A 24,393-nucleotide genomic window follows, 5' to 3' on the forward strand; every position below is an offset into this window, starting at 1 on the left:
TGCAGACGGCTACCTTCCTGATCCATATTCAAGTGATAGAGAACAGAATAAAGGAGCCCTTGGGTATGTCTTGTAAGGACACCAATGACCTTTATGACCTCATTTAACCTTAATTACTTTCTTACTCCACATACAATGACATTAAGGGTTAGGGTTTCAACATACAAATTTTGGGGGGACAGAATTCGGTCTATGGCAGATATCTTAACAAAAACTTAATCATTTGTTATCTAATTAATGCCACAAAGTCACTCAGAGAAGAGACAAGAATTCACCAGATGCATTCTATGAAGGTGTTCTAAAGATGTTTATACAGGAGCACTACACAGAAATGTCATACAAATGTATCAGACAGGAGCATTATGGTTAATTTGTGAGAAATTAGACATCAGCTTTCTCTTAAATTCTACCTTAAGCAAAAACTTTAGCCAAAGATAATTTTTAGTGCCTCATCTAGAACCCCTCAAATAATTTTGTTTTCCATTTTTTGTTTATTTTTGTGTGCTTCTTTAAGTCGGTGGGTTTTTATTTCTAACATCCTGTATTCACAGCTGCTTTTAGATCACTGCCCTCAGCTACTGGAACTCTCCTGCCAAGAAGTGCCTGGCAATTTATTTATTCGGCCATCCATTGACCAATTATGTGACAGTTGCAACAATATAAAAACCTTTGTTTCAGTCAGGGCACCTCAAGGGGTTAATTTGCAACCCAAAGTCCCCCTATGAGATCAAGTTCAAGCTATTCTTGTCTTTCCCCTAATTCTTTGTCTTGAGCCCCACTCCAGGACCCTTACAAACGTCCCCTGGGAGCACTACTTAAATAAATCATTTGTACACCAATACTCTTTTTTTTTTTAATATTTTTGAGAGAGAGAGAGCGCATACCCACTTGAGCGCTGGGGAGGGGCAGAGAGAGAGGGAGACAGAGGATCTGAAGCAGGCTCTGCACTGAGAGCTGAGGGCCTGACGCAGGGCTCAAACTCACCAGCTGTGAGATCATGACCCCAGCCAAAGTCAGACACTTAACTGAAAAAGCCAGCCAGGCACCATTCACACCAGTACACATCTTAGGATCTTCCATGGAATGCAATGTAAGACAGCACTTGAGATAACATCTATGACGTTATCAAGAGATACGATGGCATAGAGGAGATATGTTAAGCATTACTGTCTTTTAATATAACATCCTTCTAGTGGTCTTTCTGTTACTAATTCAAATTTAATCTGTCATTCGTTGGTTCACTGTCTCATCTAGAACTTTTATTCCCTTTTGCCGTGTTCAACTTCCTTGAGACACTTAGCTTCACCTGATTTCTCACCTTTTTCCTAACACTCCTGTTATCCTTAATGAACCACAGAGACAAGTTTCAAGATTGACAGAAATACAGTCAGGAAGGCAAAAAAAAAAAAAACAAAAGTCATGTTCAGTCAACAACTCAAGCGACTTGAATGGCACAGGGTAACAAAAAAACACTAGCATAGAGAGTAGGCGAATCCAAGGAAACACACAGGAGGCTGGCAGACGGCAGTGGCAAAAGAGCTAGTGGGATGTGCCAGAGGAAATGAGCCTCAACGATACCTGTTCAGTGCTGCACACACTATGCACTCAGTTAGTGGTGGTTCTGTCTTTTCTTTATAATTCATGGTATTAGGTACTAAGAAGGCTAACTGCCATCTAATTAATCTCAACTTATAGTGAGTTAGAAACTGAACAGTTTCGGCTTGTGATTTTCACAGAGAAGAGTGAGTCCAAGAGAAAAAGAGCTTTTAGTTAAGTCAAGAAGGAGAGAGATTATTCAGGAAAGATGCTAGAAAGTGGAGGTGGGATGGAATCAGAGGGTAGTGTTTAATCCATATCAATAGACAAATTTTACTCCAAGTGCTTCCACCTCACCAATCCATGTAAGTTTCATTTAAGAAAACAATCAAACATCTCTGCCCCGTCAAATTTACTAACTTTCCTGTTATTATCTTTTTTCTCTCTCAGTGGCATTTTCCCTCGTAGCCATTCTGCCATCTTGAACTCCATCTGTCCCTGGTTTTCCCGATACTTCCTGTTTGTTTTTTTCTCACTCTGGACCATCACTCTGTCTCCTTAATCTTAAGAAGGATTCCTCAGCTTTTCTTAACCATGGATATTATTCAGACATTTGCCAGTGTATAAATTTTCTTCTGGTGTTCCTACATTACATCTATGATTTCATATGAATTTTACCAAATTATAAGGAATATTGATGTGTTTTTCTTTTTTAAGACTAAATACGCCATTATTAGGGCAAGATCATGCCTTGTCTTTGCAATTCCATTACCTGACACCTAGATGATAACTAGTAACTGACTTTTAAATGAATAAAAAACAATGAAAAAATTTTACACTCTTCTTTGGGAAAACACTTTAAAATCTCATTTAAAAATTCCATGAAAGAGGAAACTTATATTTGCCTAATCTTGAGTGAACTCTGAAACCATTTATTTCTGTATTAACTAAAACTAAGACTTCATAAACTATAACTGTCTAAGCCGAAATTACATTTTTTACTTGTACTTGGTCAAGTGTGCGTTATAAAACTTGCAAGGATAGCTCTTCCTTCCCCTCAACAGAGAAGTCATATCGGTAGAGAAATTTACAACATCCTGAATGCATTAGTATTCTATGCATCTACCTGAAGTACCTTAGTGGACACGAGGTTCTCAACTCTTCTGCATCAGAATAAAATAAAAGGGCCAAACTATCTCTAGGAAACCTGGACCCAATGTTCTCAAGCAAAGACACTTCTGCTATCTCTTTGAGTACTTCATCAAAAGAAAAAAAAATTCCAAGTTGTTTCATTACTCACTAAGTTAGCACTTCCGGGAATGCAGAGAACACAATCTGGGCAGGGGCCAGGCCACATTCCTAGAAGCAGGTGGTGTGTTTTATCAATTTATTCAGTCACTGTACATAGCACAGAACTGTGGGTTCTTGAGCTAATACTGTCACTTTTTAAAAGCTTGTCTTTGCACAAAGTGATACATAATAGGAATATGCTTTCTCTCTTCCTGGTCTTCTTCTTAATCATCAGATTTAATATTCTATGTTTTTTTTTCCCCCCTTAGTTTTCTATATGTGTATCACAAATTCAACCCCAAGCTCTGCAGCAGTTGTCGAAATACCTTCTCGAAACTCCAGATGCATTTGGCAGTCCATTAGCGTCACTGCCCTGGGGAACTCTCTCGGAGCCTCGGCCCAGCAGCAGAGTGGACTGGCTACACTGTTGGGGCACACTCTCATTATAACATGATCCATCACTTTTATCCTAGTGATTCATTTTGCTCTTTCCTTTCCTGAATCCCTTCGTCCTGGATCTCTCTTTTGTTTTGCTCTCTTGTTTTGGCGGACACACCCTCCGACAGTTTCCTAATACTGCATCAAGGTTAACTGAGGACTTGCATGTCTGAAATGTATTCATTCAGCCCCCTAGGTTAATTGATATTTTGGCTAGAGAATTCTACATTGGAAATCATTTCTCTTTGAAATATGAAAGCATTTTTCTGTTGCCTCCTGGCTTTTAGAACTCAATCTACGAACAAAGCATTCTAATCCCTGTAAAGTGCATAACTTACTTATCTTCTCTGGAACTTCACAGAGCCTCCTACTATTCTCCATGTTCTAAAATGTTATAACCTGCTTTGGTATGAATTTGTTTTCATCCATTGTAATGGACTCTCTCAATCTGGAAATAAATTTAAGTACTAAGAAATTTTCTTCAATGACTTTATTGATGACTTCTCTCACACATTCCCTATTTTCTCTATATTCAACGCTTTATTTTTTGAACTTCTGAGTTGGTCCCAAATTTTCTTATTTTATCTTTTTTATATCCTTTTTTTTTCTCTACTTCTGGGATATTGGCACAAATTTAACTTCCAAAACTTCTCTTGTGATTTTTATTCCTCTTAAATTCATGGAGCTGTTTTATTTTCTGCTTTTTTAAAAACAGCACCTAGTTGGAGATGCCTGGCTAACTTAGTCAGTAGAGCATAAAACTCTTGATCCTGGAGTTGTGGGTTCAAGTTCCACATTGGGTGCAGAGCTTACTTAAAAAAAATGCACCCGATCTTGTTTCATGGATGTAAAAATTATTATGAAGATCTTTTCTTTCTTCAACCATAGTTTTTGCTCTCTTCAGTTCTTTTATTTTACTGGTCTCTACTTTTTATTTTATAAGCTTTCCTCAGCTGCCCAGTGCTGTCGCATTGAATGCTCATATTTAAGACAGAGTTTAAGAATGGAAGCTCTAAGACATGAGTAGGCTTTGCCACTTGAGACCTTTGCTCTAGAGAGGGTTGGAAGACTCTTTGAGGAAGTCAGGCATCAGTTGTTTCTTAGATTGGTCATATTCCTCTATGAATATTTTTAACTGTGTCCCCAGAGAGAAGCCAGCATTTTAAGGCCATAAGAGAAAAGGACAGGCAGTTTTCAATCAGTAATGTGATGGAGCTGATATGAACCCGATCACAAGAAATGAGTGTACATATTTTTCCAATTTTCAATTCAGGGACATCAAGTTAAAAGCTTGAAAATGGGGTTAGTGGTGCTATCTACACCAGGGAAATCAGCTACAAAACAAGGTAGAGAACTAGCTGTTAAACATACATGTGCACACTGCTGGTGTCAATATTTGTTATGTACGTATGTATTTATCCTTCTGCAGTTTCAAGTTTTTATTTAAATTCCAGTGGTTCAACATTCAGTGTATTTTACGTTTCAGGCGTAGACTTTAGTGATTCATCACTTTATATACACACCCAGTGCTCATCACAAGTGCCCTCCTTAATACCCATCACCCATTCAACCTATCTCCATGCCCCCTCACTTACAGCAACACTCAGATTGTTTTCTACGGTTAAAAGTCTGTTTTATCGTTTGTCTCTTTTTTCCCCTCTATGTTCATTTGTTTTGTTTGTTCAATTCTGCAAGAGTGAAATCCTATGGTATTTGTCTTTCTCTGACTTATTTCGCTTAGCATAAAAGGTTCTAGACTTTTGTGGGTATACATGTGTATATAGATACATGTGTATCACACACACACACACACCCCTCACAACTTCTTTATCCAACTTCTTTATCACACATATATATCACAACTTTTTTTACCCATTCATCAATTGATAGACATTTGGGCTCTTTCCCATAATTTGGCTGTTGTCGTTAGTGCTGCTATAAACATTGGGGTGCATGTGGCCCTTCGAATCAGTTGTTTTTTATCCTTTGGGTAAATACCTAGTAGTGCAATTGCTGGGTCATAGGGTAGTTCTATTTTTAACTTTTTGGAGCACCTCCATACTGTTTTCCAGAATGGCTACAGGAGTTTGCATTCCCACCAACAGTGTTAGAGGGTTCCCCTTTCTCTGCATCCTCACTAAAACCTGTTGTTTCTTGTGTTGTTGATTTTAGTCATTCTGATGGATGTGAGGTGGTACGTCATTGTAGTTTTGATTTCGATTTCCCTGACGATGAGTGACGCTGACCATCTTTTCATGTGTTGTTAGCCATCCAGATGTCTTCTCTGGAGAAATGTCTGTTCATGTCTTCTGCCCGTGTTTTAAACTGGATTGTTTCTGGGCTGTGGAACTTGGTAAGTTCTTTATAAATTTTGGATACTAACCCTCTGTCAGAATGAGAGTCAATATTTGTCATTTAGTCTGTCACCTGGTTCCACTACTTGCAGTCTAGTTCTTCCAGTGCAGAGATGATCTGTTTTACCAGTCCAAAGGAAAAACCTCCCATCTTTGCAGAGATGTGCGAGAAGTAGTAGCATAGTCTTGCTGGATGAGGTAGATGGTCTAGGGGTTATGAACAGTCCATTATTAAACAGATTTTCAATCAAAGTTCTGAATCCAACCTTCACCCTCACTTCCATAGGAATGCGATGTTTCTAATTCCTGAGGATTTGGGGGGATTCTAAGGAACAGTCAGGTTGTTTCCTGATTTGTGATCCTTTGGGCTTAGGATTTGGCTCTCTTGGTTTTGCTAAGTCAATTACACTCACTCATGTGCTATCCATTTCCCAAAAATAAGTTGCTATTTCCGGTCCCTTTCTTTTTGTGTAGTGATTTGTACATTTAAAGTCCCTTTACCGTCATTTTTAGAAGGACTGGGGAGAAAATGATTATGTAAATAAATGTACATATATGAAGCATTATCTTCATCCAACTGTTTAATTAATTATTCATATTGAAAGTATGTTAGGGGTGCCTGGATAGCTCAGTTGGTTAAGCGTCCGACTTTGGCTTAGGACATGATCTCATGGTTCATCAGTTTGAGCCCTGTATCAGGCTCCGTGCCGACAGCTCAGAGCCTGGAGCCTGCTTCAGATTCTGTATCTCCCTCTCTCTGCCCCCTGCCCACTCACACTCTGTCTTGCTCTCTCAAAAATAAATAAGCATTATTATTATTTTTTTTAAATATGGCAGAATCCTGTGTTACCTCATGATATGGCTTCCAGGGGATCAGCTCTGGCCACTTCCATACCCACATTGTGACTCCCGAAAAGATGTGCCTAAGTCTCAACCATTAGTACCTGTGAATGTGACCTTGTGAGAAACTGAGGTTTTGCAAATGTAATGAAGGTAAGGTGAGGTCGTACTGGTAGGCTCTCATCCAATGACTAGTGTCCTTCTAGGGGATACATTTCTGTTGTTTAAAGCCACTCCATGTGTGGTACTTTGTTAAGGCAGCTCTAGAGAATTAATATAACCCCCAACAATCCACTTCCAAGGTCTGGGTTTTGCGCTTTCTTTGGAGTCGGGTGGGCCAAGAGGGAAAAAGGAACGCTAAGCAGTCAGCATTCACGTAACTCTTTCATCACTAAGCCCTGATCCTGTGGAATACATGATGTTTAGGTTCTTGCTCTGCCTACATATTCCCAACTCCCTTTGGTATTCAAGCAGCAATGTTGTAATGGCATTATAGTACAAAGGCCTCAGATATATAGGTTCAGATGTATTTGTACTTCAACACTGAAAAGCAACAAGTGACAGAGACAGAATAGCAACATTTTGGTTTAAATATTCCACTTCCCAAATTTAGAAAGTTCAATTTTAGTTGGTAGCAAGAACAATAATTTCAATGATTTCCCGAACTAAGACAGCACTTTCATTGTAAGTTTCTCTGAAAATCAGATATATTATGAATTACAGAGCCCTTTTAATGAGTTCCTATTTTTTCTTACTTTTGGTCATGAGTGAAGGATGCAAAGCATATCATTTGCAGCAATTATTATAAAAACATCTGCACAGTAAGTACATCTAGAACCTAATGTTTCTACTACAGAAATTGAGTGAAAAAAGATATGAGTGGTTAAAAATAGAATATAAATGAAAGAAAGTTGGCAGACACAATCCATAACCCCTGCTTATGCATATTATGATAATGAATCTCTAATTTATATTTATTACTGCACTTATATAATTACATGCTTACAGTTTTGGTTATAATTTTTGCATAATGCCCTTTCTGGTGAAACATAAGTAATTGTCATCTCAGTTAGCATAAGGAAGGTTTGGAGTATAAACAAAGTATAAATAGTCTCCAAATAGTATTAGTGGTAAAAATTAATCTTTTTTTTTTATTTTTTATTTTTTTAACGTTTATTTATTTTTGAGACAGAGAGAGACAGAGCATGAACGGGGGAGGGTCAGAGAGAGGGAGACACAGAATCCGAAACAGGCTCCAGGCTCCGAGCTGTCAGCACAGAGCCCGACACGGGGCTTGAACTCACGGCCCGTGAGATCATGACCTGAGCTGAAGTTGGCCACTCAACCGACTGAGCCACCTAGGCGCCCCGGTAAAAATTAATCTTTAACAAGGGACCTATTAAGCATTTTTAACTTGGGGAATTAAAAAATTAAAATCTTGAACAAATAATAGAAAGCTAAATATTAAAAATCCCAATTACAACATCCAATATTGTCATCTCTCTCTTTTGAAGTTAGAAGAGCAATGAAATATGATCAAGAACTGAATAGCAGCTTTGTTGGAACTGACAATATGGTTTGTTTAAAACTAGCTGAAATGCACGACAGATTGCCAGGAGGATGGCTGAAGTAATAAAGTGCTAACTAAAAACTTAGAAGATATTCTCATTAAGAGTACAAAGTGTGACACAAATAAAAACAATACGGTCAAACTTCCTTCATAATCACTTCAACTCACTATTCATTTTTATATTAAATACTCCATTAACCATAGAGGCAAAAAAAGACTGAATGAATAAAATCCAAGATCTCATTCAAGAAGCTACTATCTAACCTTTATTCATTTTAACACTTTCACTTACTAACTCCGTTTTCGAAGTATGACCTGTAAAATAAAGTATCAATTTAACATGGCTACATTCTTAAGTTCTTCAAAAAAATCTTTAGAACAAATACATTTTCACAAAGTATTACAAGAATAAAAAGATAGAATAAAATTTACATGACACTGTAGTGATTTGTTTGTCTTTTCTATCTTCAGAAAGTCTTTGAGAAATTTTTTTAATGAAATATACTGTAAAAGGCTTAAATATGTGAAAAATATGCTTAAGTGGACAAGTAAATACTTTTTAGATGATGAGAGTGCTGTATCTTTAGAAAAATCTTCCAGACAAGGTCTGAGATTAGAAGACCATTCAAGTTGCCTGCTCTACCCTCTAAGGATTATCTTTCAGGTAGAGTATTTTAAATCGTTCATGTAGTGATCCTTGGAATGTAACATAAGTGTTTTAAATAGTAACTAAAGAATTTTATGACTGCTTACAGAAGCAGCTCTTGAAATAACGAGAAAAATTATATTCTTGCTCAAAGAGGAAAAAGGCCATTTCTCTTCTTCCACATGGCATTGTAACTTGGCATATTCTTTACAGACAGCACCATGCCCTGAAACTACACCAGTAATTGCATCCATGTATCTGCCTTTGTTTTCCTGTGATTTTACTTTCTTGCTAAGGGGGATGGATTCAGAAAGCCATTAACCAAGGTATAGAACAGTTAATAGCTATCTTTGTATACTCCAGATAATTGGTGGAAAACTGAGCTATCTCCATCAAAAGCCAGCAAATATGTCTTATAAAAACATGAGTAGGGGGCGCCTGGGTGGCGCAGTCGGTTAAGCGTCCGACTTCAGCCAGGTCACGATCTCGCGGTCCGTGAGTTCGAGCCCCGCGTCAGGCTCTGGGCTGATGGCTCAGAGCCTGGAGCCTGTTTCCGATTCTGTGTCTCCCTCTCTCTCTGCCCCTCCCCCGTTCATGCTCTGTCTCTCTCTCTGTCCCAAAAATAAATAAACGTTGAAAAAAAAATTTTTAAAAACATGAGTAGATGGTAAAGAGATTCAATTTCTCATGAAGAAACTAGACCTTGCCTTCAAAAAAAAAAAAAAAATTCACAAACATTTTGTAAATGAAGGCAGTCTCTGCATACAAATGTTTTTTAATCCTTGAATAGCTATGGTTAGGTAGGTGGTTGCTCAGGTGATCAGACCATCCACTAGTGACTCTAGCTAGGAGAGCTAGGATTTCCTATTACTTGAAAGGGTGTTGGTAAAAGCCTAAGCAGCAACATAGAAACCCCACCAACGTGTGCGGAATCCATGGAACAGAAACCTAGGCAGAAATACTTAAGCAGAAATCAAATATTAATATTTTCTCAGTGACAGAGACCCAACTCTCATCATACCAAGTATTTTTTAAAAAGGATGCATGTGACTGATAAGTGTACGAACATATTTCACAGAGTCAAAGAATTTGAGCTTCAGGGATTGAAATCAGGGTCTTGACACTAGTAATCTCTCCTCCCTTCACCATTCATTCATTCATTCATTTATTTATTTAGATTATATTTTCCTCCCTCCGTCTGTAGTCAGGTTCACTCAGTAGGTAAATTCCAGGGCTGCAGTGTATCTGGACAGACCTCTTGCAATCCAGGGAAAACTACCCTTCTAGCACTACTTCAGAGATTTAAGGGTTGTTATTTTGATTATCCTGACATGCATCTCATGCCCAATCTTTGAACCTAATTTTGTATTCAGGGATATAGAATAGTGTCAACGACCACTATGCCAAGAATAGGTGAGTGATTTCTGATATTTTGATTGCCGGCCTCCCTAAAGCTACATGGATTCAGGAGTAGATCCCTAAAGAAAAGGAATTACTCTTAGCCAAAAAGAGAAATGAGACAAAAACTACCACAGGCCAGCACGCTCAGACTATGCAATTAGATAAAGAGGATGGGCAAAGTGGACAGTCAGTTTGAGATTATCTAGGCTCTCTTTGGATTATTAGCAACCAGCAATATGACAAAGGTAAATTTCACCTCTGGTTGGTGTAATAAATATCTTCAAATATCTTTTTCTCTCATGTTTGTATGACATTTATTTACTCATCTAAAATTTACTTTCCAATTTAGAACAGATACTAAGTATGAAATTGCATTCTTTTAAGGTGCCAAGATATTTTACTTATTATTTGACTCCATCTTTTATTGTAAAAATTATGGGGGAAATACTTGTTTATTTTCTCTTTGATCAATTTGAACCATCTTAAGACATAAGACAGACACCTATGAAAATAATTTCAAAATAAATATTTGCATTCCATTGCTGCATGTGGCCACCCTCAGGAGATGGGACATTTGGCTTTTGGCTCTGAAACCAACACATGGTAAGTGTGACTTTTTAAAAATTAGCATGTGTTGCTGATTGTTATTTCTCCTGGGTAAAAACACGTACAAATTAAGGAAATATACAGTTTCAATGCAATTTCCGCAATTTCAATGCAAATTTTAAGACATTTAAAAAAACAAACCAGGGATTTGTTTTAGAATTCGAGGTTTCTTTATATCATCACACGTTTATTTTTCTTACTATATTCTTTGCCTTTTTTTTTAAATTTAAAGACATAAACTGAAGCTAGGAAACTGTATTCACATTCTAAAGAATAGGATTTAAAGAAGAGTGACAGACAGGCAAATGTAGGAAACCCATATTCAAGTATCTTTTCTCTCCAGAACTGAGTATTTTCAAAGTATCTCTCTCATTTTCAAGGAGTCTGACACACCGTATGGCTCAATGTCATCAGGCATGAGCTTCAAGAAGGCAGAGACACCAAGTCGGCCTCATTCTACTTTTAGAGACAGGCACTGAGTAGAGTGGCACATAACAAGAATTCAGTAAACAGTTTCTCAAAGTGTGAAATGCATGAATGGACTGCATAATAACCTATAGCAAGATGTAACCCTTTCTTTATGAACAGAAAGAAGTTTGCTATGATGGAAACTATCTAACCAGGAATCTAGACACCTGGGATCTACACTTATAATCTCTGACTTATTCTCAATACTATTCTCAATAGTAATAAAAAGGGGATGGATGACTGTGCATGATTCTGAACTCCTTTACAGTTTTTACATATAATCTAAGTGAGATTATTACCCATTTCAAAAAAAAAGAAATGTAAATACAGTCTTGCTTTGCCTGTTTGTGTTAACTCATTAATAAGCACCACACGACCTGTAAGGCAAGGGATGCTCACCAGCGCTTCTGTTCTGTATTTTTAATACAGATGAATTAATTTTCACATGGTTTTCTCCTTCACTCCCTGCAAATCTCTAGGATTTCCCAATCCCCAAAAGAAGTATCTTAACTACACTATTCTAGAGTAACTTCCTTCTGTACCTTTCCCTCTTTTTCCTCCTCCCCCTTGACAGGACATTCCCTGAATTTCCTTAGGTAACATATGGACTCCTAGAGTTTACAATCTAAAAGAAAACCTTTTAGAAAACCTTTTTCCTAAAAACCTAAAGAAAACCTAAAAGAACACCTTTTTCACCTCCCTTTATGTGTGAGTCACACGTGGAAAGAAAAAAACAAGCAAGATCCTTTACCTGAGACAAAACAGGGTGGTGAGGGGTTTCAAGACCCTCTTTTGCCTAATCAGGATTTTTCCACCCTAGAACAAACTACCTTCATCCAAAACTTCCTTCTCTTTTCATATTCTGCTTAACTGAGATTTGAATAACTAGAAAAGAAGAGGAAGAGTAGTGTGCTATTGGAAGTGTGGTCAGTAAGATGGCCTGGGCACCGTGGATGGGGAAGGTCCTCTGTTGCCTGCCTCCCCAGCTGTGTTGCAGGCCACCGTCCCAAAGAAGAGCTCACTCTCCTTGCTAGTATCCACCACTGCATTTCTGCAAGGGCTTCTTGCCGCTGGAGTTCTCGTCTTCACCCAAAGTGCTTTCAACAATTCAAGTATCATTCCATGTAACCTATTTCAAAGGAAGTCAGCATAGCTCCCATGTTAAGCCTATTCAGATTCTAGGTCATTTACCGCAGCTTTCAAAGTTTTTACACCATACCCGCACGTAGCGAATAGCTTTCACTTCACAGCCAGTACACGCATCGATGTAAAACATGCCATCTGAAAACAAAGTGTCACAAAACTGTACGTACTCGGGGCACCTGGGTGGCTCCGTCGGCTGAACGTGGGACTTTGGCTCAGGTCATGATCTCACCGTTCGTGAGTTTGAGCTCCACGTCGGGCTCGCTGTTGTCAGCACAGAACTTGCTTGGGACCCTCTGTCCCCCCCCCGCTTGCTCACTCTCTAACAAAAATAATAAATCGACTTTTGGGGTGCCTGGGTGGCACAGTCGGTTAAGCGTCCAACTTCAGCCAGGTCACGATCTCGCGGTCCGTGAGTTCGAGCCCCGCGTCAGGCTCTGGGCTGATGGCTCAGAGCCTGGAGCCTGTTTCCGATTCTGTGTCTCCCTCTCTCTCTGCCCCTCCCCTGTTCATGCTCTGTCTCTCTCTGTCCCAAAAATAAATAAACGTTAAAAAAAAAAAAATCGACTTTTGTAAAAATAAATAAATAAAATAAAAATAAAAAACATAACAGTACATACTTTTACTACATGCATACATGTAATATATACACACTGATATTTTTCTGATTTTTGTTTCTAATCCCCGATCTAAAAATAAATAAATGAAACACTGGCTGGCCCAATTAAATCACCATCTTTTTAGGGTGAGGAGCAGGCGTCAAGTTTTTTTTTTATGGCGTTCGCCAGGTGATTCCCATGTGTAACTTTGGGACTCTTTTCAGATGGTTCTTTTCGATTTTGGAGCAATACCGTCTTATCACTTGTAAATAAGTTTTTATGTTTTCACTTACAGTTATATTTCTTCTTCTTCTTTTTTTTTTTTTTAATGGTACTTCCCCAAAGTTTTAAAACTTCCTGGACTAGTAACCGAAGCAAGCATGGATTAGAAAAGAAAACCAAACAAAAACTGGCCTTTTCCAGCTGCGGAGCCGCAGGGAGAAGAGCTGTTGTCTGTGCCGGCAGCCACACGTCCCGAGGGCCTTGTGTCCTCTGCGCAGGTCATCAGACACCTCGCAGCCGCCGCCACCGCCCAACGCAAAAGCCACAAGGGCCTCATCAAAACAAACGCGTGACCCCTAACCTAGCCGCACTCGCTCCAGTAGAACCTACTGCTTCTGCGCGAGGAGCTGCACATGCGCGGAACGCCACATCTGCGTGAAGGGGGCGGTCACGTGACCCGGATCTCCTCAATTGCCGGAGAGTCTCAGAAGCCCTAGTCGCCCATTATTAGAAACACGTGGATGAGGCCTCTGAGAAAGATTATCAAAGACATGCTCATCCAGCATGACCAGAACCTGCTGGTAGCTGATGCCTGTTGCCGCTAATCCAGAAAGTTCGGAGGCACTGGTGCCCTTGCTTGCTACCAGAAATCGTACAAATAAACCCATCATGAGGATCAGAGTTCACCTTTATAATAAACAGGGGTTGTGGAACTTAAGGTTATGCAAATAAATAAAAGATTAGCTGTGGCCTATAAATTGATTGCATATTCTATTAAACAGTCACAACTCCCAGTTTGTAAATCCATTGATTTAGAACTGGAGTCATCAAACTATGGCCCATGGGCCAAATGCAGTCTGCATTGTAAATGAAATGGTACTGGCACACAACCACACCGCTTTTTTGTGCATCATCTATGACTGCTTTCCTACCAGTGGGGTGGCAGAGTTGAGTAGCTGTGACAGAGATTATATGGCCCACAGAGTCTAACCTGTTTCTTACCTGGCCTTAGAGAAAGTTGGCCTATCCCCCTTCTTAAAGTAAGTATTTTGTCTTAGGGGGATAGAATTAGGATAAAATCAAAGAGGTTAGAAAATGAATTAGAATCCAAAATTTGAACGGTCTTGTATTCAAAGCTAGGGATTGGATTTTATCTCAGGGGCAATAATGAACCATCCCCAGGTAGGAGTAAAACTCTTTTCTGATCAACAGTCTCCAGCTGTGTTCTAGACCATGAATATAAAGCACAATAGGTAGGGATGAAATTATATCTGGTTCCTTGGGTATATCTTCTGCCATAGAAAATGTTGCCTATGAATCCCCTATGCACAGCTATGTGCCTTGCTTTGAATGTGAAACTCTTGAATTTCTAACTCCCTTCCTATTTTTAGATAAAGGTTTCTATCTGGGTCTCATAACTGAGTTTCATAACTTTAGACTATATTTAGTGAGCATTAAAGGTAGATTTCCCTTATTCTCTCAGGAGCAGTGGTGTTGGGGATCAACTATGCATCCTGCCTGAAGCTATTGTGGTTTTGATAGGACATAAAATAAGCAGCAAGCCCATTAAATTAAAGGTGGTCAAAAGAACAATAAAAATAAAAAGCTACTTTTTTTTTCAAGCAGGTAATGCTTAATTAATTCATTAAGCTGACATGGTAAACATTTACACTATTCATCTATCTATGAAATATATTTGCTTTTCAGTTATCACAGCAACCATAGAGCTCTTAAAAGCAACTTAGATTCTAGTCACACGTGGTTCAAAGATAGCATTAAAGACCTGTCATTGAACTTGAGAATCACTACTAAAGCCACATTGTTCTGGTGTTATAATCTAAAGCTGCCTTTATGTATCTTTTCATATTCTAAAAGGTATGGTAAGAAAATATGCAGGAGGCAAAAGGTCTCAATTAATTACTGTGTGTTTTCTTTGCCAGGTGGGTTTTATTAACAAAGGTTAGAAAAATAGATCTTCACAACATGCAATAGAGTAGATAAATATATTTAACTTACAAATAAAGGTCCTATAAATGGTTTATGAAAAGATTTCTAAAAGAAAACAAAATTCCAAACCTAAATTATGATTAAATCCGCATTATACATAAAGAAAATGACGGTGGTTTCCAAAGAGAATGGTTATGTGTCAAAGAGAGATGTGAAGAATGCAGAAAGATTAATAAAACCAAGCAGGATCTCATTAATCAAACATCCCCAAGTGGAACAAATGATTTGATTTGAATTTGCTTCTATATACACCAACGATAGAATCTGCTTTTTTTGTGAAGCAGCCAAAATGTCAGCTTGATAAATGGGGTAAGTTTTTCAAAAGTACCTACACTGTAGTTTCTTAATATGTTGATGAATGTAATAGTAAAACTAAGATAAATTGTTTGCTAAAAAAAATCTACATAAAGCTTTGATCACTGACTAAAAAGATTTGATTTTTTTTTAATGACCAGACCAAATAAAACCTTTAAATTGCCGTTTAAAGGACTGAACATACGGGGAAACAACCACATCAAATGATTTCAGTTGGCCTGGAGAACATCGTAGATCAACTAAGACAAATATCTGTTACTAATATCATAGTTAGGGTTTTGAATAATTGATAACAATTTATAAAAATGGAGTAATTGCCTATATATTTCTGGTGTGATATGTACATGCTTGAGGAATATTAGTTGTTTCTTTTCTTTTCTCCTGAATCACATGAAAAATGCGGTAAAAATGTATGTCCAAGTCTACCTAAAATAAAACAAGGAAGCAAAGAAGCAAAACAATCTTGCCTATAAAACAGCCCACTTGGGTTTTTTTTCAATAGACCGATATATTTTGATAGTTTTGAAAAGCACTGTAAACTTTACAATAACAATTTGATACTATTGCTAAGTGAATATAACTATCCAAAACAAAATAACAACAGTAAGACACTATTCCTTGTCTTGTTAATAACATCCCCAGTGACAGTGACCTCACTGATAATCTAGGAAAGGAACAACTTTTGTGACTAATTTTATTATAGATTTTCTGTGAAAATATTCAGTATTTAGTTTCTATTTTATCCAATGGACATTGCTATGGGCCAAATTTTGTACCCCCAAATTGATATGTTGAACCCCTAACCCCCAATGTGTATTTGGAGATAGGGCTCTTGGGAGGTTATTAAGGTTAAATGAGCTCATAGGGGTGGGACCTAATCCAATAGGATTGGTGGCCTTGTAAGAGGAAGAGAGCAAGATCTTCCTTCCCATCCTCTTGCCATCTAAAGACTCAGCAGGAAAGCAGCCAACTAAAAGCCAGGAAGATAATGCTCCCTAGAAACTAAATCTTGATCTTGGACTCCCCAGCCTCCAGAACAGTGAAAAATAAACAAATTTCTGTTGCTTAATCAATTCTGTCTGTGGTATCTTGTTATAGCAGCCCAGGAGTAAACACACAAGTTCACACTTTATTCTTTTTTTTTTTTTTTTTTTTTTTAGTTTTTAAATGTTTTTTATTTATTCTTGGGACAGAGAGAGACAGAGCATGAGCAGGAGAGGGGCAGAGAGAGAGGGAGACACAGAATCCGAAAGCAGGCTGGAGGCTCTGAGCCGACAGCAGAGTCCAATGCGGGGCTTGAACTCAGGAACCATGAGACCATGACCTGAGCCAAAGTTGGATGCTTAACCGACTGAGCCACCCAGGCGCCCCACACACTCACACTTTAAATAGTCAAGTACTTCTTCAATGTTTCTTATGAAAAATAGCCATGCCTCCACATTGCAGCTCTCCCCATGCTCCAATTCCCAATCACCAGAGCAGTGGTTCTTGACTAGGGAAAACCAACCTTCCCTCCACTGTCAACCCCCACACTGGGCCATTTGGCAATGTTCTGAGACATTAAGGTTATCACTAATGGAAGAAAAGAGAGAGAGTTGCTATTGACATCTGGTGGGTAGAAACCATGATGCTCTTTTTTTTTTTTTTTAATTTTTTAATGTTTATTTAGTTTTGAGAGAGAGAGATACGGAGTGCAAATGGGGAGGGGCAAAGAGAGAGGGAGACACAGAAGCTGAAACAGGCTCCAGGCTCTGAGCTGTCAGCACAGAGCCTGACGCGGGGCTCCAACCCACGGACCGAGATCGTAACCTGAGCGAAGTCGGACGCTGAACCGAATCACCCAGATGCCCCAAGGCCATGGCACACTTCTGCAATGTGCTCTGCACAAGAGTGATCTGACCCCAAATGTCAGTAATGCCCACGTTGAGTAACATTGACTTATAAGCACTTTTTTTTTAAGATTTTATTTTTAAGTAATCTCTACACACAACATAAGGTACAAACTCAATCTCGTGATCAAGAGTCTCATGCTTCGCTAACTGAGCCTGCTAAGCATCCCAATCTAGGCAATCTCTTTTAAGCTATAACTTTTTAATGTTTGTCTTCAAATCTGTAAATAAGATGGTTGTTTTCCTGTTTCCTAATTTTCCTTTTAAAAATAGCGTAATCATTAAGGGACAATTCACATACACAACTGTATATGTATATACATATGTATACTAAGGGTATAATTAAATGGTTTTTAGTATATTCACAGAAAAGTACAACTATCACCATGGTCAATTTTTGAACATATTCATCACCTCAGAAACCCCTTACACTTCAGCTATCACTCTCTACCACTGCCCCTTCCTTTGTTGCCCCTCTGTCCAAGCCCTAAGCAACTACAAATCTACTATCTGGTTCTATCAATTTCCTAATTCTTATTTTTAAGTTTATTTATTTATTTTAAGGGAGAGAGAGAGAGAGAGAGAGAGAGAAAGATTGATTCCTATGCAGGCTCTGCACCGTCAGCACAGAGCCCAACGCAGTGCTCAAACTCATGAACCCCAAGATCACGACCTGAGCCAAAGTCAGACGCTTAACGGAGGAAGCTCAATTTCCCAGTTCTCACGAATGGAATCATGAAATATGTGGACTCCTGTGACTGGCTTTTTTGACCTAGCATGTTTTCAAGGTTTATCCAGGCAGCAACATGTTTCAATACTTCATTCCATTGTACAAATACGCCACATTTTGTTTATCCAATTCTTCCAGTGATGGACATTTGGGATGTTTTCATTTTTTGGCTATTATGGACAACGCTGCTATAAACATTTGTGTACAAGTTTCTGTGCGGACATATGCCTCCATTTCTCTTGGTTATATACCTAGAAGTACTGGGTCATATGGTAATTCTATGTTGAATCATTTGAGGAACTGTCAGCTGTTTTCCAGAGAACCTGCACCATTTTGCATTCCCACCAGTGTAGGTGAGAGTTCTGATTTCTCCACATCTTGGCCAGCACTTATCTTTTTGATTCTGGCCATCCGAGTGGGAGTGAAGTATTATCTTATTGTAGTTTTAATTTGCATTTCCCTGATGATTAATGATGTTGAGCATCTATTCAAGTTCTTACTGGCCATTTGTGTATCTTTCTCGGAGAAATGCCTATTAAGATTTCTGTCTCTCGTCCTACCACAGCAATCCCCTTCAAGAACCTGCACACATAATGGAAGAGAATACAAACTGTACTCTTGTTAAATCAATGTTTTGTTGATACATTATTAGATTATAACTATGTAAACATTTATGACAGCTGAATCACCTAGTATATTATAATGTCATAACTGACCCCATCCCCCAGAATCATTAGCTTCTTGTTTTCTTCTCTGTACTTCTCAATACCACATCTCAGAACTCTTACTAAGTTGTTACTAACCTCAGGTCAATACATTAAAATCAATTTTGTCTTCTTGAATAAATCTCTCCTGGAGCCATCTGAAATACTATCTGGGAAACTCTGTTCACAATCACCTAGGATTTCCCTTCACTCTCTTATGTTGAAAACTGGTTTCTTGGATCTCCTGACTTTGACTTCCTTGGCTTTCTCTCTTGCACTGGAAGAATGCATCTTCAGGACCTTCCTGAGCAAGTGTACATGGGAAGCAAAACTGTTGAGAGTTTACTTCATTCTACCCTTATATTTATTTGATAATTTGGCTGGGAAGAGACTTCAGGGTTGGAAATTATTTTGCCTCGGAGCTTGGAAGAAATGGGTTACTGCCTTCTAGTTTAGAACTGTTATTGCGTACTTCTGTGCCATTCTGACCCTTGTCCTTTGTATGAAACTATTCTTTTTTTCTGAAAGTGTTTGGGATCTTCTCTTGGTCCTGGTACTGTAAAATTTAATAATTTAGTTTGAAACTTTTCATCCTTTTCCCTAGTCTTTCAATTCTAGAAAATATTATTTATTTTATTAATTTTTTCCTCTTCTTTGTTTTTTGTCTCCATCTGTTTGTCTTTTTGTTCTTTCACTGGAATTTACTTCACCCTATGTCCAACTCATCTAGTGATTTTTTTTTCTACATCACGTGTTTAACATAGACAACTCTTTTTCCTCTGATGTTTTTTTTTAAAGTTGTTTCATGACTGCCGTGAATCCTCTTATCTCTGAGGATATCAGCGAGTTCATTGGTTTGTTTATTTATCTTCACGTTTTAAAATTTTAGTTAGTTACCTTCTGTGGTAAAATTGGGTTCAGGTGTAGAATTCAGTGATTAATCACTTACATATAACACCCAGTGCTAAATATTTATTTATTTATCCATCCATTTGTTGGTTTGGTGTCCTTGCTTCCATATAACCTCTGTTTTCTCTAAATTGGTTTTAATATGAAAATCTGGATTCTTCAATTTGAAATTTTTAAGTTTATTTATTTATTTTGAGAGAGAGAGAGAGAGCGTGCACACCTGTCTACGAGTGAGGGGACCAATACGAGAGGGAGAGAGAGAGAATTCCAAGCAGGCTCCACACTGTCAGCACAGAGCTGGACTCAGGGCTGGAACCCATGAACTGTGAGAACATGACCTGAGCCAAATTCAAGAGTCGCATGCTTAACCAGCTGAGCCACCCAGGCACCCCTGAATTCTTTATTAAAGTCTTTCCTCAAATACTTGGTGAGACTTACAACTGTCTTTTCATATGTGAGACTGGGACACTAAAAGTTGACTAGAAATTCTAAATGGGAGCGGCTTCTCAACGATGGCCCTGCAGGGTGGTTTTGTTTGGCAGCTTTCTAAGAAAGTATAGCATCTTTCCTTTGGGCTGCTCTCACTCATTGCTGGACTTCTAATCTTTTTGTTAGGTCTAGCCTAGTGCCAGCTTCTGTGAGTGCAGAGTGAAAGTGAGCTGGAATTTCAACCTGCTCTAGTAATATTTCTGTTCATCTCCAGATGTTTTTAGAAGTTACCCTTCCTTTCAACTGTGCCTGATATGCCACAGTCAGAAAGCCTGTGTGTTATCCTCTACAAATAATACACTTTAACTGTTCTTATGATATAGAAAGTGGCAGACATCTAGTTGTAAAGAAGGGCAAGGAGTCTGCCGTTTACTTCTTAAACGGTCTTTCGACCAATCTTCCTGTATTAAATATATGTGTTTGTGTTTTTGTATAATAGACAATTTGATAGAATTTTGTAGTGTTTGAGTAGTTGAATGGGCAAAATAAAATCCACAGAGAAAAATCTGACCTTTTGAAAGCATCACTTGAAATAACATATAATAACTCACCCTAGAAAGGAGACAGAAGATACAGGATTTTTGTTCCTGTCACAGACTGTGTCCATAACTTTTCATTATAGTTATTTGATCTTATAATCAACTTAAATGCCTGTCTCTCTCACTTGACTGTAAATTCCTAAAGAGCAAGGTTTAGGTGGTAATTTATGTTTTCATATGTATTTCTGCCTCTAAGCCACTATAACTGATCTATGGTGGATGTTCAAAAACTTTTGACCAAGTTACTAAATTATAAATTCATATTATAACCAGATAAATAATGGAGGAATTTAAACAATAGCCTTTTTGTGCTTTATAAGTCCAAAAATGAGCGATGCTTTATGTATGTACAGACAATAAAAAAGTTAACCAGTCCTGAGGCTTCGGGAAGGTTATTTCCCATGTTAATATGGGTCACAGTGTTTCCCAATTGTATCTACTTGTAGGACTGGTAGAAGAGACTATATATAAATTATTTTTGCATAGTCTGTGCTTAATGAGCAGTAGTTATTATTATTGATGGTCTTGCACTGATAAAACACATGGATGGAGTGACATTGGGTGTGCGGAAACTGAGACAAATAGATGTAAAGTGATCTGGACAAGTCAAGCAAAAAGAAAAAAAAAATTTCGTCTTATATGCCGTAGTTAATTCCCATGGATACTCCAACATACTGACCTTATTATTCCAAAAGCAATGATAAGATAAAGTTAAATAGGTTTTTCTTTGTGTCTTAGGAAAGATAAAAAGTCAAATCCATTAGTAGCTACAAGTACTAAAATACTTTGTGATCCTAAGGAGGCTGTGTATGTGTCTGGACTAATGTAAACTCAAGTTTGTATTTTGGGTCACTCAGTTTGATAGAATTCCAACTCCTATCAACCTCTTAACAAGCTCCTTTGTAAAGAGAAGTTTGTGATTTAATGGCTCTAGAAATTCAAGGTGATAGATATGTAAAAATGCTTGTGGGGAATCAACAAGCCGAGACCTTCTATTGTAACTTAATAGTAAAATGAATTCCAGGGCACCTGGGTGGCTTAGTCGGTTGGGCGTCAGACTTCGGCTCAGGTCATGATCTTGCGGTTTGTGAGTTTGAATCCCGCATCGGGCTCTGTGCTGACAGCTCGGAGCCTGGAGCCTGCTTTGGATTCTCTCTCTCTCTCTCTCTCTCTCTCTCTCTCTGCCCCTCCCCTGCTTGTGCTCTGTCTCTCAAAAATGAATAAATGTAAAAAAAAAATTTTTTTTTTAAATAGTAAAATGAACTCCTTTTGGCAAAAGATGACAGAAATGGGAAGAGGTGGGGGAAATTGGTTAAGTAAGGCTCTTTCCCTAAGCATGTGAATAACTTTTCTTCCCTGGACTTGTCCTTTACGCCTATAAAATGGTGCACTAAACAATGTTGACTTCAGAATTGTAAATAACACCCCCATTTTTGCTAGGCTATCATAGAAATAAAAACACAAGCTGAAACTTCAGGATCAGGATATTTATTCCACTCTTGTTTCAAACTTTTTGATCAGTTTCAACTTTCAACTTTAATTAGGTCAATAATTCTTTAGTCATTATATTTTCCATTTAGCCTTCCTTCTTAAAAATCTTTAAATTGTTGCTTTCTCTTTCCTCTTTCATTGAGTAGGTTCCTTTCAGAATAAAGACATTAATAAAAACAATCCTATAAAGTACCAATTAAATTATTTCCTAAGGCTTCATAAGACATTTTGGAAATAGGCACTGCGTAATTGGCTTATAGAAGACACTAACACTTTAAGGGCCTTTAATGGCAGGCAGCTGGTTAAAGTATGTTTAAATGGACTCTACAAATTCCTTATATTGTCTCCTTCCTTACCTCACCATTTATTTAAAACCCTAATTACAGATAACTGAGAACTATAGTGCTTAAACAAATCCAGTGTGTGTCCTATCAAATAATATTGTTCAGAAATGGTGTTACTTCTTCATTCGAGCACTGACATATATAAATAATAATCAGTTTTAAACCCCACAGTGATGAATATTTACTGGTATGATTTCTAAGATACTACAGAGGTGCATTTGGGAGGCATGAGAGGTTCCTCGATGAGAGAAAGCATTCTGCTGTACTGTGTTCACAATTCACAGTTAACGTAAAAAGTGCCAGATACCAAGCTCCTACATGTGTACTTTGTGCTAAGTGCTTTATGTGCATTACCTTATTTAACCATGACAACAATTCAATATGGTATATACTAATTATTTTTCTCCTTTTTACTCATGGGAACACTGAGACTTAAGGTTTACTGCCTATACACAGGTAGAGCTGATGTTCTAAGACGAGGGCCTCTGAATCTAAGCCCTGAAGATGGTTTTCTTCAACTAAGCCAGCAGGGTCTCATGCTGTGGTTTCATACATGTACCACATGGCTACCATGTGGTTTCATGGCTCCTTAGAGTAGTTATGTGATTTTCAATCCATGATTCAATAGTTTCCTTGACTTGGACAAAAGATGTTAACTGATCAAATCAAAAGCTTTACTTTTTTTCTAATTATGTGAAAAATTAGTCTACTAGATAAAATCATTTTCAAACTTAAATTGGTGCTAGCTAATAATACTACCAGTTGAAAAAATTTAACGAGCTTGTATCATAAATACACTGATAGGAAACTCAGGATCCACTGACTTTGCTAAATCCAACAACTTACTATGACTTGCTGCACCAGAAATGCATATTTGAAGATGTGCTTTTATTACACATCATCTACCCAATTTAATGTTTGGAAATGGGATCCCCGACTGAGTAAAGTCTACAGGGGGCATGATCCAAATCGAATCACATTTGCTAAAATGGCAAATGTTCATTTTTCTTAAAACTTTTGAAGTCAGGATAACCCCCTTGGGGCTATGGCTTCACCCAGTTTCCAGGCCTATCCAATTTGGGTCCATCCTCCCAGGCTGCAGAGATGTGTATCAGGCCCTCCATAATGACAGAAGTCTCCCTCCAACCTCCAAATGCCCATCAATTTTTCTTGAAAGCTTTTCAAGCCTCTATTAAACCCATAGTTTTATTTCCAGTATGATACCCCTTCTTAGGCAAAAATTTTTGTTCAACCCTTCTGGTTTGAAACAGTTCAAGAAAAGCGGAAGCAAAAGATGGTAGAAAGAGGGACCATAGTGGAGAAAATAAACACATGGGCCAACAAGAGTCAAAGTGGGGCCAGTATAGAACAGTGCTGACTTCTAGGTATTAAGGACTTATGACACGGTTCCCTTCCTTCCCTTTAGTGCAGATAGGCTAGGAGAAAACTATGTTAAAAAACCATTTTCTAGTAATACACCAGATATATACATGTAAGTATTTCTAAGATGGCCAGTGTTATATGTATCAACTTTGGACATTGGATGATACAGAACTACATGCTTATATTTTATGTTTTATGTTTTCATTTTAGAAACAAAAGTTCCAATGTCAGCCAATGGAATTAACTGTATTAGTATTTTATACTATTCCACAAAAGCACCAATATTTATGGGTGTCTGTCACCTGAACAATACAGGCTTACTGGATAATTTTTTTTTCTAATTTTTTTTAACGTTTTTATTTATTTTGAGACAGAGAGAGACAGAGTATGAACGGGGGAGGGTCAGAGAGAGGGAGACACAGAATCTGAAACAGGCTCCAGGCTCTGAGCTGTCAGCACAGAGCCCGACGCGGGGCTCGA

General features: G+C 38.1%; 1 protein-coding gene across 1 annotated transcript in view; it reads right to left on the reverse strand.

The window, feature by feature from the left end:
* SEMA3E (semaphorin 3E) overlaps positions 1–24,393 on the reverse strand; it is a 248,223-nt gene that overhangs the window by 143,582 nt on the left and 80,248 nt on the right. The window lies entirely within an intron of this gene.

The sequence above is a fragment of the Leopardus geoffroyi genome, chromosome A2 (genome assembly GCF_018350155.1).
Source record: "Leopardus geoffroyi isolate Oge1 chromosome A2, O.geoffroyi_Oge1_pat1.0, whole genome shotgun sequence".
Classification (NCBI taxonomy): domain Eukaryota; kingdom Metazoa; phylum Chordata; class Mammalia; order Carnivora; family Felidae; genus Leopardus; species Leopardus geoffroyi.